We start from the raw sequence: 16,870 nt of genomic DNA, 5'->3' as shown, positions 1-16,870 counted from the left end.
AGCTGGGAATTTGTGTTGCAGACGTTTCGTCCCCTGTCTAGGTGACATCCTCAGTACTTGGGAGCCTCCTGTGAAGCGCTTCTGTGATGTTTCCTCTGGCATTAAAAGTGGTTTGAATCTGCCGCTTCCGGTTGTCAGTTCCAGCTGTCCGCTGTCGTGGTGAGTATATTGGGTCCAGGTCGATGTGCTTATCCACAGATCAATCACAACTGCTGTTTCAAAGCATCACGCCAGGCAAAATGCGAATGCACCTTGAATGTCATAATTAATCCTGAGTCCGCTGCACATTTTACAGGAGTAGAAATTATCTAAAGCATTCACTGCATTCAAGTAAGTTTCACTTTATCTTGTTTTGTGATATTTCGATTGCCAATTATATTTAGAAAGTGTCTGAATGCTCTGAATTCTTCTTCAGCGGGAACAGTTTCTCTCTAAGCGAATCTACCAAAATATATCAGGGATTTAAGGGTTCACTCAAATTAAAAATTCCTGTTCAGCAGAGAACAGTTCAAATTTCTCAAAGTCGATGAGATGGATCATCCCAGGAACACTGTTGCGAATCAGTCATGCACCCTCTCTCATGACTTTGCATTTTTTTTGCAAAAATGTAGCACCTGAAACTGGATGCAATATTCCAGGTGAGACAACGGACTGTTTTATTTCAGTTTAACAGAATTCCTTTGTGCTTGTTGGCGGCAGCACTATTTATGAAGTTGGTATTTATTTGTTCTTCTGTCGACATGTCATGGTACATTCCCTGATTTGAGCACACATACACCGATGATCCTCTCCTTCTGCTCACCTTTGGATTTACACTTTTACTATTATATGTTCTTCTGAGTTCATCACAAAATAAAGAAGCACGTCACACATTCACGAGACTGAGATATATATGACACAAGGCGGTCGTTACTGGAACATCTGTTACTTTCCATTTGATGTCCTTCCCTGCAACATCTGTAAAAAATTGAAGTTCTACCTTGTTCTTCCAACATCGCAATAAATGACCTTAAATTGTTATTCATTTTTCTTCTTTAATTGTGCCTATTGGACCGAGGCAGAGGTTGTCACAACAAGTACACCAAACATTGAACTCCGAGGATGTCAATGAAAAGGCGACTTACATCCTGAAAAAGCAAACTTCTGGTAACAAATGTTTGACTACTACAAAACAGCGATTGGGATGAGTTTGATTTCATCGAAAAAGCAAATAGAAAATACTCTGAAGGTACAGCAGCCCAGACAAGACCTGAGCAGTGAGAATGGAGTTAGTTTTTCTTCTGTTATATGCTATATCCAGAATTTGCCTTACGCACAATGTACCTTTATATTTCCCATCACCAAGTCACCTATTACGTTTTCTATTTTCAGTTATTAAGGATAGCTAGATTAATTTATGCACAGAGTCCTGTAAGGGCAATTCACACCATCAAAAGGTGATGCAGAAGTCAGAAGATCGAGAAGGCGCTTCCCGTCAGTTTTTTTTCCTGTCGTGAGATAGTACTGCTGAACTAAGAGAGGATATTTCTGAGGGATGGTCCAGTAAAGATAAGTAAATGGAAGTCAGAAATAAGAAGGCGATGCGATTGTAATCGACTCCCCCAGTAGTCATAGTGAAATTGAAGAATAAATATGTAAAGAGATCTCATTTATATGTAAGAATAATGGAGTTGTAATAATAGTGAATTTCAACCTGCCAAACATAAATTGGGACAGCCATAATGTTAAGGACTTGGATGGTGAGGAATTTGGTACATGTGGTCAACAAAAGTTTCTTAATTAATATGTAGATGCATCCACCACAGAGAAAAAAAAAACTTCTCCTTGTCTTGTGATATAAGGCAGGGCAAGTGATTGAAGTGTTTGTAGCAGAGCAGTTTAGGGGCCAGTGACTATAATTCAATTAGTTTGAAAATACTTATGGAAAGGATAGGTCTTGTATAAAAGTTAAAGTTTCTCATTGGATTCGGGGAAACTTTGATAGTATGAAACAAAAACTTCTAAGAGTTCATAAGAGTAAATTGGTTGCATGTAAAGGGAGGGCCGACAAGTGCGAGGCTTTCATAAGTGAGATAATGAAACGTCAGCGGCATTGCATTCCTGTTAAAGTGAAGGTAAGGGTGGTAAAAGGAGGAAACAATGGAGAAATAAAGATGCTCATGTTCTGGTTAAGAATAAAAATGAGTTGCATATTAGATACAGACAAATGAGATTAAGTGAATTTCCTGAAAAATATAAGAGTTGTAGGTACATTTTTAAAAAGAGAAATCAGGAGGGAGAAAAGGGATATGATATGATATATGAAGATTGTACCAACCTTCACCACTTCCTCTGGCAGCTCATTCCATACATGCAACATCCTCTGCATTAAAAGGTTGCCCATTAGGGCCCTTTCATTTTTTTTCCTCTCTCACCCTAAACCTACACCCTCTAGTTCTGTACTCCCTCAACCCAGGAAAAAAATCCTGTCTATCCACTATAACTACGCCACTCAAGATTTTATACCCCTTGCCCTCAGATGCTCCAGTGAAAACAAGCAGCTTATTAAGCCTCTTATTATATTACTGAATGTGGCCGTGAAGATGGAGAAACCGAGAGGGAGTCCTTCATTAATCATGCTGCATTTTACATGAATGATATCATTCTTTAAATATCAGTTAGTTTAAGATCAAGGATGGGTGTCTTTTCAATTTCTAGAGCTTGCAGTTAATGGAAACTATTAATTATTTCTGTATTTGTAATAACTTTTATCAACCCGTCAATTTACATTTAGTTGTTACAGTTATCATGTGAATTACTGCACTTCACTGAGTACTTAACCAAAAAAATCCCCAAAGCACAATAAAGTATAACTGCAAATTAAATACTGTCTCTAATTATTACAAAATAAAAGTATTTAGCAATTCAATGACATCAAATTGCTGGGAATCTGGTAAGCTAGTCAGATCTGAGGTCAGCAAGAATTTACAGGAGGTCATTAATAAATTTACAGTGTGGTGAAATAATTGGCAAACGAAATTCGACACAGATGAATGTAACGTGATGTATCTTGGTAGGAATAGTGTAGCAGGTCACTTATTCGAATTTGCACGTCTAATTGGGAGAGACAGATAAAGGGGTCTCACACAATTACATCATTCACTAAAAAAATTGCCAAAGGAAAACGAAGACCATCAAAACACAAACAAAGCTCTAAGCTTTATGTATAAATGGAGAGATTTGAAAGTAGGAATATCTTGCTAAATTCCTACTAAAACTGGTTTCGACTTTAATTAAAAGTATTGCCTGCAGTTCCTGCTGCCACGTTATAGAATGGACACACAAGCAGTGGAGAGGATGAAGAGAGATTTAAAAGAGTGAAACACAAATTTTTGAGTGTGTATATTTTTGGAGGAGTTGTCGTGCTGTTCCCTTCTTTCTTGAAAAGCAAAATCGGCTGAGGAGTCAAAAATTATGAAAGGTTTTGATAAGAGCAGGGGCAGAGAAAACATTTCCTCCATGAGGTAGAGCAGAAGTAGAGGTTGTCAATAAAAAGAAGGAAGCATATGTCCGGTTTAGACAGTCTAGATCGAGTGAATACTTAGAAGAGTATAAAGGCAGTTGGAGTGTACATAAGTGAGAAATCAGGCGGGTAAAAAAGGGGACATCAGATGGCTTTGGCAAACAGAGTTAGGGAGAATCCAAAGGGCTTTGATAAATACATTAAGGAGAAAAGGGCATCTAGGGAGAGAATAGGGCCCTTCAAAGATCAGCAAGGCGGCCTTTGTGTTGAGCCGCAGAAGATGGAGCAGATACTTAGCAACTATTTTGTATCAATATTTATTGTGGAAAAGCAAATCGAAGATGTGGAATGCAAGTAAATAGATGGTGACATCTTGAAAAATGTCCATATTACAGAGGAGGAAGTACTGGATGTCTTGAAACGCATAAAGGTTATAAATCCCCAGGGCCTGATCAGGTGTACCCTAGAACTCTGTGGAAAGCTAGGGAAGTGATTGCAGGGCCTCATACTGAGATATCTGTATCATTGATAGTCACAGGTGAGGTGCCCGAAGCTTGGAGGTTGGCTAACGTGGTGCCACTGATTAAGAAAGGTGGTAAGGACAAATCAGGGAGCTACAGACCAGATAGTTTGATGTCAGTGGTGGGCACGTTGTTGGAGGGAATTCTGAGGGACAGGATGTACATGTAATTGGAAAGGCAAGGACTTTTTGGGATAATCAACATGGCTTTATGCGTGGGAAATCATGTCTCAAAAACTTGATTGAGTTTTTTTGAAGAAGTAACAAAGAGGATTGATGAGGGCAGAGTGGTAGACATTATCTATATGGACATCAGTAAGGCGTGCAACAAGGTTTCCCATGAGAGACTGGTGAGCAAGGTTAGATCTCATGGAATACTGGGACAACTCACCATTTGGATACAGAACTGACTCAAAGTTAGAAGACAGAGGGTGGGAGTGGAGGGTGGTTTTTCAGACTGGAGGCCTGTGACCAGTGGAGTGCCACAAAGATTGTTGCGAAGACCATTACATTTCATCATTTATGTAAATGATTTGGATGTGATAATAAGATATATAGTTGGTCCGTTTACAGATGACACCAAAATTGGAGGTGTAGTGGACAGCGAAGATTACTCCAGATTATAATGGGTTCTTTTTCAGATGGGACAATGAGCTGAGAAGTGACAGATGGAGTTTAATTTAGATAAATGTGGTGTGCTGCATTTTGGAAAAGCAAACTTTAGCAGGACTTATGGTCAGGTCCTAGGGAGTGTTACTGAACAAAAAGACCTTGAAGTGCAGGTTCACAGCTCCTTGAAAGCGGAGTCGCAGGCAGATAGGATAGTGAAGAAGACGTTTTGTATGCTTTCCTTTATTGGTCAGAGTATTGAGTACAGGAGTGGGGACATCATGGTGCAGCTGTACGGGACATTGATGAGGCCACCTTTGGAATATTGCGCGCAATTCTGGTCTCCTTCCTATCAGAAAAGATGTTGTGAATCTTGGAAGTGTTCAGAAAACATTTACAAGGATATTGCCAGGATTGAAGGATTTAACCCATCGGGAGAGGTTGAAACCGCTAGGGTTATTTTCCCTGAAGAATCGGAGACTGAAGGGTGACCTTATAGAGGTTTATAAAATCATGAGGGGCTTTGATAGGATAAATAGACAATTTATTTTCCCTGGGATGGGGGAGTTCAGAACGAGAGGGTGGGAGGGGAAAGATACAAAAGAGACCTAAGAGGCAACATTTTCACTCAGAGGATGATATATGTATGGAGTGAGCTGCCAGAGGAAGTGGTGACGGCTAGTACAATTGCAACATTTAAAAGACATTTGGATAGGTATATGAATAGGAAGAGTTGGAGGGATATGGGCCATGTGCTGGCAGGTGGGACTAGACTTGGTTGAGATATATGGTCGACATGGATAAGCTGGACCCAAGAGACTATTTCCGTGCTGTACATCTCTATGACTCTATGAGTCCCCACGAAATCCAAAAGGGAATTAAGATGAACCTTCGCTCCAAGGTATCTTTGTTCAACAACACTCCCTAGGACCTTACCATTAACTGCCTAAATCCTGCTAAGATTTACTTTCCCAAAATGCAGCACCTCGCATTTATTTGAATTCAACTCCATCTGCCACTTCTCAGCCCATTGGCCGAACTGGTCGAGATCCTGTTGTAATCTGAGGTAACCTTCTTCGCTGCCCACACACCTGCAGACTTACTGACTGTAACTCTTAAGCTCGGTTCCAAATCATTTTTATAACTGACAAAAAGAATAGGTCCCAGCACCAATCCTTGTGGCACTCCACTAGTCACAGGCCTCCAGTCTGAAAAACAACCTTCCACCACCACGCTCTGTCTTCTACATTTGAGCCAGTTCTGTATCCAAATGCCTAGTTCACCCTGTATTTAAGATCTAACCTTGCTGACCAGTCTGCTCTGGGGAGCTTTGCCGAATGTCTTACTGAAGTCCATATAGATCACCTGAACTGCTCTGTCCTCATCAATCCTCTTTATGATTTTTTCAAACAAGCTTAGTCAAGTTGTGAGACATGATTTCCCTCGCACCAAGTCACGTTGACAATCCCTAATAAGTCCTTGCCTTTTGAAATACATGCACATCCTGTCCCTCAGGATTCCCTGCATCTTTATGCGTTTCAAGACATCCAGCACTTCCTTCTCTGTAATATGGACATTTTGCAAGGTGTCACCATCTATTTCCCGACAATCTCTATCTTCTATATCCTTTTCCACAGTAAATACTGATGCAAAATACTCGTTTGGCATCTCCCCATTTTCTCCAGCTCCACACAAAGGCCGCTTTGTCGATCTCTGAGGGGTCCGATTCTCTCCCGACTTACCCTTTTGTTCTTAATGTATTGTAAAAGCCTTTTGGATTCTCCTTAATTCTATCTGCGAAAGCTATCTCTTAAATATACTCCTCCTGCTGTTATACTCTTTTTAGGATTACTCAGTCTATCCTGTCTATACCTTACATCTATTTCCTTCGTTTTCTTAACTAAACCCTCAATTTCTTACCTGGATAGGTGCAACTCTGACAATCCTGAACAAGCTAGACACAAAGCTGCCTGCCTGTTTGGCACCACATCCACAAACATTCAGTCCCTCCATCACCAGCACTCAGTGGCAGCAGTTATTACACTCTACATGGTGCACTGCGGAAATTAACCAATGATTCTAAGACAGCATCTTCCAAACACACAACCACTTCCATCCAGAAAGACAAGGGGAGCAGGTACTTGGGAGCACCACCATCTGGAAGTCCCCTCCAAGCCACTCACCATCCTGACTTGGAAATATATCGCCATTCCTTCACAGTCGTTGGGTCAAAACTCTGAAATTCCCTCCCTACTGGCAATGTGGATCAACCCACAGCACGTGGACTGCAGAAATTCAAGAAGGCAGCTCACCACTATCTTCTCGAGGGCAATTAGGGATGGGCTATCAATGCTGGACAGCCAGCGACGCCCAAGTCCCACAAATGAATAAACAATAAATCACCATTGTATGAAACGAATTGAGTATTAACAATATTCCAAATCCTTTCACACAAACACACACAGAAACGTCTCAAGTGTAAAGCATTGAACGTGAATATTTTTTCTCGCCTGGCCGCTGTTCAATTTTAGCTTGACTGCACTGAAATAGCTGTGTTCATAATACTCCCGCTTGGTGAAGTTCCATGAGCCAACTGGAAGGATGTTAAATGAATCATTAATGGCCTCAGCAGAACCTGCCAACCTGGCCCTGGCAACATTGTGCACACTCCGCCTCCCATGGCCTCTTCTACTCATTTGCTTGGATTTCCAGTTCCAGTAATGACTGCGATCGTGGACAGGAGGCTGTTCCAGTATTCAGTTAGGATACGCTGCTGTTAGCTATATGGTCTTGTTTAGGTGGGAGATCCTGAGTTTTCAGGCATGCCTCTCGTATTCAGGATATGGTATCCCAGACAATGGAGGACCCACCTACTGCTAATAAAATGTCAGCATTGATGGGAACAGACTCCACATTGTCCAACTGAGTGACCATCCTTTCCCTGTTTTGAAATCAATAAAATACCATTCAGATGGAAATATAAGAGGCACTGCAACTCCTTCCTTCCCTTAGGTGAAAGTGTGGACTGCAGATGCTGGAGATTTGTGTCAAGATTAGAGTGATTCGGGAAAAGCAGAGCAGGTCAGGCAGCATCCGATGAGCAGGCTTCACCATTCCTGATGAAAGGCTCTTGCTCAAAGCGTCGATTTTCCGCTCTTCAAATGCTGCCTTACCTGCTGTACTTTTACCAGCACCATTCTAATCTGACTCTTTTCTTCCCTTGAAATTTTACAGCCTATTATCCACCTCATGACCTTGCAGCCTGTCCCCGCAGGGCTGATAGAACCCAGTCTGATTAATGTAAACCTGGTTCCAATATACAAGAACATGAAAGTGTGGCAAACAGGTCAATATTGATAAAGTTCAACAAAAACAGTCTTTACGTACTCTGAAATTCAGAACTATGACTTGGGCTGAGATCAATAAAAATGGAAGAAGTACAGAAACAACCACTGTCATCCATCAGAAACAATTTTCTCTGAATGTCAATGCATAGTCCACTATTTGGAATGGATCAGTGCATTTGAAAAGCTAATGAGAAGCAGCAATATTTTGGATCAGATGTGCACACAGTTTGAAGTTGTTTCTTGCCTCAGTTTTGCTAGAGGTTTCGCAGATACATTTCAATTAGCATGAATTAAGTTTCCCAAAGTGAGCATCAAATTCTCTTATTTATGAGGCGCTTTAATTGCAAATGATGTACTGATTGCCAAACAGGAGAAAATTATTGGCATGTACCAGAAGAGTTAGGAAGGATGACCAGACACATGAAACAGGGGCTTTCAAAAAGAGTGAATGAGTTTTAGAGGTCATCTGAGGAAGTTATCAAGATAATAAAGCCAATTAAGGGTGCTCGGTCATAAACATGGACAAAAGGAAGAAATACAACAATCAGAGAACCAAAGAACAGGGTTTTTATATAGAGGGTAGAAGACAGTGCGTGGATCAAGACCATGAAGAATTTGAAGATATACATAAGTTTAAAGTTAAAACATTAGATGGCTCTGAGCCAGTTAAGATCTCAGTCATTTCTCGATAAACACAAATTTAAGTTTAACAGCCTTATCCAAACAACATTAAATGGGACTTGTATTTGCTGTGCATATCTCATGATTTCACAAAATATCATCGTTTTATGAATGGAATAAAGTGCAATTTCCAACGTTTCAGCAATGTATTAAATTGCAGTTAACATAAATGATCAATTTTCGAAAATTATCTTCCAACATCCAGACTGATACAGGCATTTTTTTCCATAAGCTACATAGGTTTGACATAAAAACATTGGTTCTGCTCACAGATCAGAGCCGAATAGTACAAAACCACATCAGAATTAATCTCGAGACACTGTATCAATGAACGTTTGGGGTTGCAGTGCCTCTGTGTTCTGAGCTTCGACTGCAATCTCTTCCCATTCCCTAGTTTTTCTGGGTACGTTGCAGTTCCAGTCTGTTTGTATTTCATCATTCCTGACACAATATGTCGACAAGTAAATAAGGGTCGAGGACACATTGAATTTGGAACTGGGGAATGAACCCGGCCAGTTGTTAGATTTGAAGGTAGGTGAGCACTTTAGTGACAGTTCCCACAATTCGGTTATATTTATTTTAGCGCTGGAAACGGATGTTCATATACCGCAGGGCAGGAGTTATAGCTGGGACAAAGGCTATTATGATGTGATTAGGCAAGATTTAGGATGCATAGGATGTGGGAGGAAACTGTAGGGCATGGCACAATTGAAATGTGAAGCTTATTCGAGGAACAGCCACTGCATGTCCTTGATAAGTATATAACTGTAAGGCAGGGATGAGGCTGTCGAGTGAAGGAACCATGGTTTACTCAAGAAGTTGAATCTCTTGTCAAGAGGAAGAAGAAAACTTATGTTTGGACGAGATGTGATGCCTCAGTTAGGGTGCTTGAGAAGTACAGGTTAACTAGGAAAGACCTAGATCGAGAGCTGAGAAGATCCAGGAGTGGACATGAGAATCCATTGGCGGATAGTATCAAGGAAAACCCGGAAGGTTTATCAGGAATAAAAGAATGGCTCTAGTAAGATTAGGTCCAATCAAGGATAGTAGTAGGAGGTGTATGTGGAGTCAGAGGAGATAGTTTAAGCACGAAGTGAATATTTTTCATCAGCATTCGTGGTGGAAAACGACAATGTTATTGAGGTGAGTATTGAGATACGGGCTACCAGACTAGATTGGAGTCGGGTTCACAACGAGGTGGTGTTAGCAATTCTCGAACGTGTGAAAGTAGATAAGGGCCCTGGCGCAGATGCGATTTATCCGATAAATCGCTGGGAAGGCAGAGACGAGATTGCAGAGCCTTTGGTTTTGATCTTTATTTTGTCATTGTTTACAGGAATAGTGCCAGACAGCTGGAGGATGGCAAATATTGCTCCCTTGTTCAAGAAGGGGAGTTGAGACAACTCTAGCAATTATAGGCCAACGAGCCTTACTTCGGTTGTGCGTAAAATGTTGGAAAGGGTTGTATGAGATAGGATTTATAATGATTGAGAAAAGAATATGTTAATTAAGAATAGTCAACACGGTTTTGTGAAGGGTAAATCATGCCTCACAAAACTTAATGAGTTTTATGAGAAGGTGATGAACAGGTGGGTGAGGGTAAAGCGGTTGATGTGATAAACATGGATTTAAATAAGGCGTTTTATAAAGTTCCCTACGGTAGGCTATTGCACAAAATATGGAGGCATGGGATTGAGTGTGATTTAGCGGTTCAGGTCAAACTTGGCTAGCTGAAAGAGGACTAAGGTTTGTGGTTGATTGGAAGTGTTCATTCTGAAGTTCATTAACTTGTGTTGGACCACAAGGATCTCATTTGGTGCCAGCGGTGATTTTCATTTTGACAAATGACTGGGATGAGGTTGTAGAAGGATAGCTTCGTGAATTTGCAGATGACACGAAGGTCGATAGAGGTATGGATAGTGCCAAAGGATGTTGTTCGTTCCAGGAGGACATAGATAAGCTGCAGAGCTCGGCTGAGAGGTGGCAAATGGAGTTTAATGTTGAAAACTGTGAGGTGGTTCACTTTAGAAGGAGTAACAGGAATGCAGAGGACGACGCCAGTGGTAAGTGTCTTTGTAGTGTAGATAGACAGAGAGATGTCTGTGTCCATGCACAGAAAGTTGCCATCCAGGTTGATAAAGATATTAAGACGACCTACATTGTTTTGGCTTTTTTTAATAGAGGAATTGTGTATCGGAGCCATGAGGTTATGCTGCAGCTGTGCAAATCTCTGATGCGGATGGTGTTGGAGTTCCGATCCCCACATTATAGGAAGAATGTGGATGCTTTGAAAAGGGTTCACAAGATATTTACTGGGATGTTCACTGGAATGGAAGGGAGGTCTTACGAAGGAAGGCTGAGGGACTTCAGGCTGTTGTCATTAGAGAGAAGAAGGTTGAGAGGAGTCTTAATTGAAACATATGAGATGATCAGAGGTTTGGATAGGGTGGACGATGAGAGCCTTTTTCCTCAGATGGTGATGGCTTGCATGAGGGGACATACCTTTACATTCGGGGCGTGATAGAAATAGGACAGATGTTAGAGGTAGTTTATTTACTCAGAGAGGTGTAGGGTTGTGGATTGCCCTGCCTGCAACAGTGGTACACACGCCAATTTTAAGGACGTTTAAATGGCCATTGGACAGACATATGGATTAAAATGGAATAGTGTCCGGTAGTCTGGGCTTCAGATTATTTTGACAGGTTCACACAACATCGAAGATCGAAGGGTCTGCATTGCACTGCAATGTTGAATGTTTGATTCTCTATTTTCTCTGTATGGAGCTAACTACCAGAGGAAATGTTAGAAACAAGTACAACTAAAACATTGGGGAGACACTTGAGCAGGTACATGGAGTGGAGAAGGTTTGAAGAGGTATGGGCCAAACGCCGGCAAATGCGTTTAGGTAACCTGGTTCGCATGGTCGAGGTGGATTGAAGAGTCTGTTTCTGTGCTAAATGTCTCCAGTTACTGGAAGAGAAGGATACCGAGATAAGACATGCTATGGAGTCAATCACAATTTACAGAGATCCTCTGGGCTGGAGTACGTTTCAAATATGTGGAGAAATAAGCGAGACGAGAAAGTTACAACGATGGTAACTGTTATAGGAGTTAGAATGATTGAAGACACTGGTTGACAAAATGTGCCACAGATACAGTTTCAGAGAGGGAACACAGAACACAAGGATCCCTGGAAGCATTGCCACCGTCTCTTGGTAGCGCTGCTTTCACCTGTGTTGTACTGATGCTCACGAGACAGCACAGGACTGGATTGATGACTGTGAACTCCTTATGCCGTCTTACTACAACATACATTAAATTAGGGATGGTGATTAAGCCTGGAGTGTGTCCGTACTGTGCTTCAACTCCAGAAATGTATCTACGCCACACTTTGTTAGCCGATGATTGGAGCCCTCCTATTGATCTCTGCTCTGTTCACAGTGAGTGATCTTACCTCGCTGCAGGATTTATTGAAAGCTCCAGGCCTCCATTAATGTTTGTCCCCCTGGATAACAAACCATCTTCAATGACGTGATGGACGACACACTCAGCAATTGTGAGATCTATGGAGACAAGAACTTCCTGAATACATACAGGAGACAGGGAGATAGACAGAATGGGAAATTAGACTGATGAGGTAAGGCTGACATATAGATAATGGCACTTAGTACCACAGAGACCCTGATAGACAGAAGTAAGTTTGGAAACAGATTTGTTGGGAGTTATCAGTTATCTGTAAGAATAATAGGATGGTTATGGTAGGGGATTTGCAACCATTGACTGGGACTGCCAAAGTGTTAAGGGTTTAAATGGAGAGGAAATTATTAAGTATGTACTAGAAAACTTTCTGATTAACTATCTGGATGCACATATTACAGAAGGTGTAAAACGTGACCGAATGTTGGGAAATAAGGCAGGGCAAGCGACTGGGCTGTCAGTGGGGGAGCACTTTGGGGCCAGTAATCATATTATTATTAGTTTTAAAATAGTGGTGGAAAAGGGTAGACCTGATCTAAAAGTTGAAGTTCTAAACTGAAGGAAGGCAAATTATGATTATATTAGGCATCCACTTTCAAAAGCTGATTGGGGCAGATATTCACAGGTAAAAGGATGGTTGGAAAATGGGAAGCCTTCAGAATTGAGATGACGAGAGTCCAGAGACAGCATATTCGTGTCAGGTTTGGAGGAAAGATTGGTAGGTGAAGGGAATGCTGGATGAGCAAAAAAATCGTGGATTTGGTTAACAAAGCAAGGTAGAAAATGTCAGGTACAGACACGATAGATCGAATGAATCCTTGGAAGAGAACAAAGGCAATAGGAGTGCACTTAAGAAAGAAATAAGGAGGGCAAAAGGGGGGCATGAGAGAGATTTAGCAAACAGAGTTAAGGAGAATCCAAATGCAAAACATGAAATGTATGCAGTATGAAGCAGAGCGGGCACAGTCTCAGACGAGAAACAGAGTTCAGGTTTCAAATCAAATCAAAGATGTGTTCATTTTATTTTGCTGGATCTCTATCAATACTTTTCACACGCCTTCCAGGGGAATGAATTCGCTGGCTCAACTCTCATGCATCAACATTGGAGTTATCATATAACCCTCCCACCCTGTTAGCAACGTGCGCAGCAATATCATAGAGCCATTAGATATGGACAGCAGGGAAAACACAGACTTCAGTCCAACTCGTCCATGTCCAACAGATCTCCTAAACCGATCCTGCCGCGATTGCAACCACTTGCCCCATGTCTCTCTAAACCCTTGCTATTCAAATACACGTCCAGATTCCTTAAAAGTATTGGAATTGTACCAGCCGCCAACAACTCATCTGGCAACTTATTCCAGACACTCATCACTCTCGGCGTGAAGCCGTTGCCCCTCATTGCCTTTCGAATTTTCACCCTCCCACACCAGATCTATACCCTTTATTTCTGCACTGCCCCACCTGAGCGGAAGGAACTTGTCTATTTACCATATTCATGCCCCTCATGTTTGAAAAACCTCTATAAGATCAGCTCCCAGCCTCTGTCGCACCCGGGAAGATAGTGACAGGCTATGCAGCCTATAAATGTTTCCATCTTTTCCACTTTCAAATGTAGGATGTAGCGCTGTCTGAAGCAATCATCTTAGCAGCTGATCTGTCGCGGACAAACGCTGCAGGAAGGCGTGATAACTTGCTGAATGTGCTGTCAGGCGAAGATTGCATAAGCAACATGAGCTATTGAAAAAAACGTGCAACTGAGTTCTGAGCTGTTGCTGACACCAAAGTAACTGTGTCATTCGGGAGCGAAAAGAATCCCACTGTTAGATTACAATTCAAATGCATTTGGCATAAGGGTCGTAGCAGTTGCACAGCAGCATATCGCCATGACTCCAAAGGTCTGTGAGTACCAAGGAGCACAGTGTGCGATCGTTGAAGGTACGGTTCTCCAGACGATATTTGTCAACATGACAAGCTGTAGCTGGGCTGGTGACATTGCGATTGAAATTGCATGTGTCTGCACTTTGTGGACAATTTTAGATATCAGAGCAAATGGTTATCTCGAGTATGTGCGTTTGGAAAGGTAATGTGGAAGCATTGGAAAAGTTGTGGAGGGGATTTACCAGTATGTTGCCTGAGAGATTTGAGGCTGTTCTCATTGGAAAGAAGAAGGCGAAGGGGGATTTGATAGAGACATGCAAGAGGATCAGGGGGTGAGATAGGGTAGACAGTGAAAGCTTTTTTCCTACGATGATGATGTCAGTTTGTATGAGGGGACATAACTACAAATTGGAGGCTGATAGATTTAAGATGATATCAGATGCAGGTTCATTAAATAGAGAGTATTAAGTGCATGGAATGCCCTACCTGCCAATGTAGTTAACTCAGCCACATTAGGGAGATTGAAACAATCCTTGGATAAGCACATGGATGATGATGGAATAGTGTAGGGAGATGAGCTGAGAATAGTTCATAGGTCGGCGCAACATTGAGGGCCGAAAGTCCTGTTCTGCGTTGCATTGTTCTATGTTCTATGTTGTCGAATAGGGCCCCTCAAATATCAACAAGGCCGCCATTGTGAGGCGTTGCTGGCGATGGAGGAAATAATAAACGAGTGTTTTGCATCAGTGTTTACTGTGGAAAAGGACATGGAAGATATAGAATGGAGGGAAATAGATGGGGACACCTTGAAAAATGTCCATATGACAGAGGAGGAAGTGCTGGATGTCTTCAAACATATAAAAGTGGATAAACCTCCAGGTCCTGATCAGGTGTACCCTCGAACTCTGTGGGAAGCTACGGAAGTGATTGCTGGGCCCCTTGCTGAGATATTTATATCATCGATAGTCATAGGTGAGATGCTGGAAGACTGAAGGTTGGCAAACGTCGTGTCACTGTTTTAGTATGGTGTTAAGTACAAACCAGGGAACTATAGACCAGCGGGCCTGACGCCTAAGACAAGAGTAAAGGAGAACAGTTCTGAAAAATATTTTCACACTTAGAATAAACTATCTTGATGCAGCATTGGTTGAAATAGTTTCTAATCTAAGGATAGAACTCATGGTGTTTGCGTGGACAGTGTTATTGCTGTAAAATTCCAGATTCTGTGTTTTTCTTATTTCATTATGATGTACTGAGCAATAACATTCCTTGACAATTGGCATTAAGCGTGTTATTGTAATTAAATTGTTCATTGACAGAAAATTGGAAAACAGCAAAAAAAATCTGCGAAATAGAGTCAATGTGTAACTTCGATCTCCCCAAGGAGCTTCCACACAGTAATAAGGCAGCATTTCAGGGAATGCATCAGCTCAGAGTTTCAAACAAGGAGCTTGCCAGTTGCCTGAAGGGACTGATCATCTTGCATGGAAGAAATGTTTCGGCCAATTGATCACCTGGTCTTCTACACCACCCTTGCCTTTGCTGGCATTCCTGGTAAGGCATCATGATAATTGAATTTGTTTAAATCTGCTGATAATATGCTCTTAACCTTTTGCTGTATAAGAATAACGTCTCCAGTTCACTACTGGTTAGCCTTATCCAGACACCAGAACAGTGATAGCAATTCACTGAGCACCATTCTTGGTACAATTCTCCACTGACAGAGATGCCCAACTTCACTGCTGCTGCAGCAGTTTCAGATGACAGTCTTCTATCAACTGTTTCACTTTCACATGATTTGAAATTATGCGGAGCGATCAGGCAGGTTAGTTCTGAAGAAGTGTCAGTGTACTGGAAACATTAACTCAGCTTTCTCTCATCTAGATGTTGTCAGTCCCACTGTGAAATTTCTGCTTTTGTTGTACAAATGAAGCCTGATTTCGCTCGAATTTTGAAGTTTAAGGGATGATCTGAGCGAAATCCTTCAAAATATTAATGGCAAAAGAGAGGAAAGGTTAGCTATTTCCATTCCTGGTAGATTCTAGAATGAAGGAGCACAATATGAATATGGGGGAGAGAAAGTTAAGGAGAGATGTGGGAATCACTTCTCCACACAAACGATGGGAAATGTTTGGAACTCTCTTCCGCAAACAGCAGTGGATGCTTCATCAGTTTTGAAATTTAAATCGGATGTCATTTTTTTCTGTAAGTAAAGGAATCGAAGGATATGTCCTGCACGGTAGTTTGCAAAGCTTTATCTAACTAACATATCTTCTGGAAAATCTTTCTTCCTCACTGTCTTTGATCAAGTAATTCCAGTCTTGGGAGATATCCCTCCTCCTCCCTGCATGTTGAGATACTTGTCATGTACAGATGTGTAGATTTACAGTGTAAATATATCAGCAGTCCTAACACGCACAAATTGTCCTTAACCAGCCCGGGCATGCTGAGGAATGTTGTCCTGTGTGTCTTGTTTGAAATCTTGTGCAGTTTTTGATAATCATTTTTTCCTGATCCTGATGTGACTCTGATCAGAATTTCATTCAGTGATAAGAGTGGAAAATAAACCAATCAAAGGAGGCTTGAGATTGCTTTATTGACAGTCCAATCACCAGCCCTATGAGTGAGCTGGGAGAGAATTTTCTAATGGGGTTCTCCTCTTGTCAGAGTTGGAGCTGATAACTTAAAGAGTCTACTCCAAACATTCAAATAGTTACCTGGAATTCCTTTTGCTCTCCTAGCATGCGCTCAACTTCTGTCAAAACTCCATAATCTCTGAAACGACTGGGCTGGAGGAGCATCTGAGGTGGCTCCAAAAGTGTTAGACTTCAAACCCACTCAACACCAACCACT

This window comes from Chiloscyllium plagiosum, unplaced genomic scaffold, assembly GCF_037043375.1.
Source record: "Chiloscyllium plagiosum isolate Xiang-an unplaced genomic scaffold, Cpla_swu_hap1 HiC_scaffold_18, whole genome shotgun sequence".
Classification (NCBI taxonomy): domain Eukaryota; kingdom Metazoa; phylum Chordata; class Chondrichthyes; order Orectolobiformes; family Hemiscylliidae; genus Chiloscyllium; species Chiloscyllium plagiosum.
Note: the sequence above shows the minus strand (reverse complement) of the source record.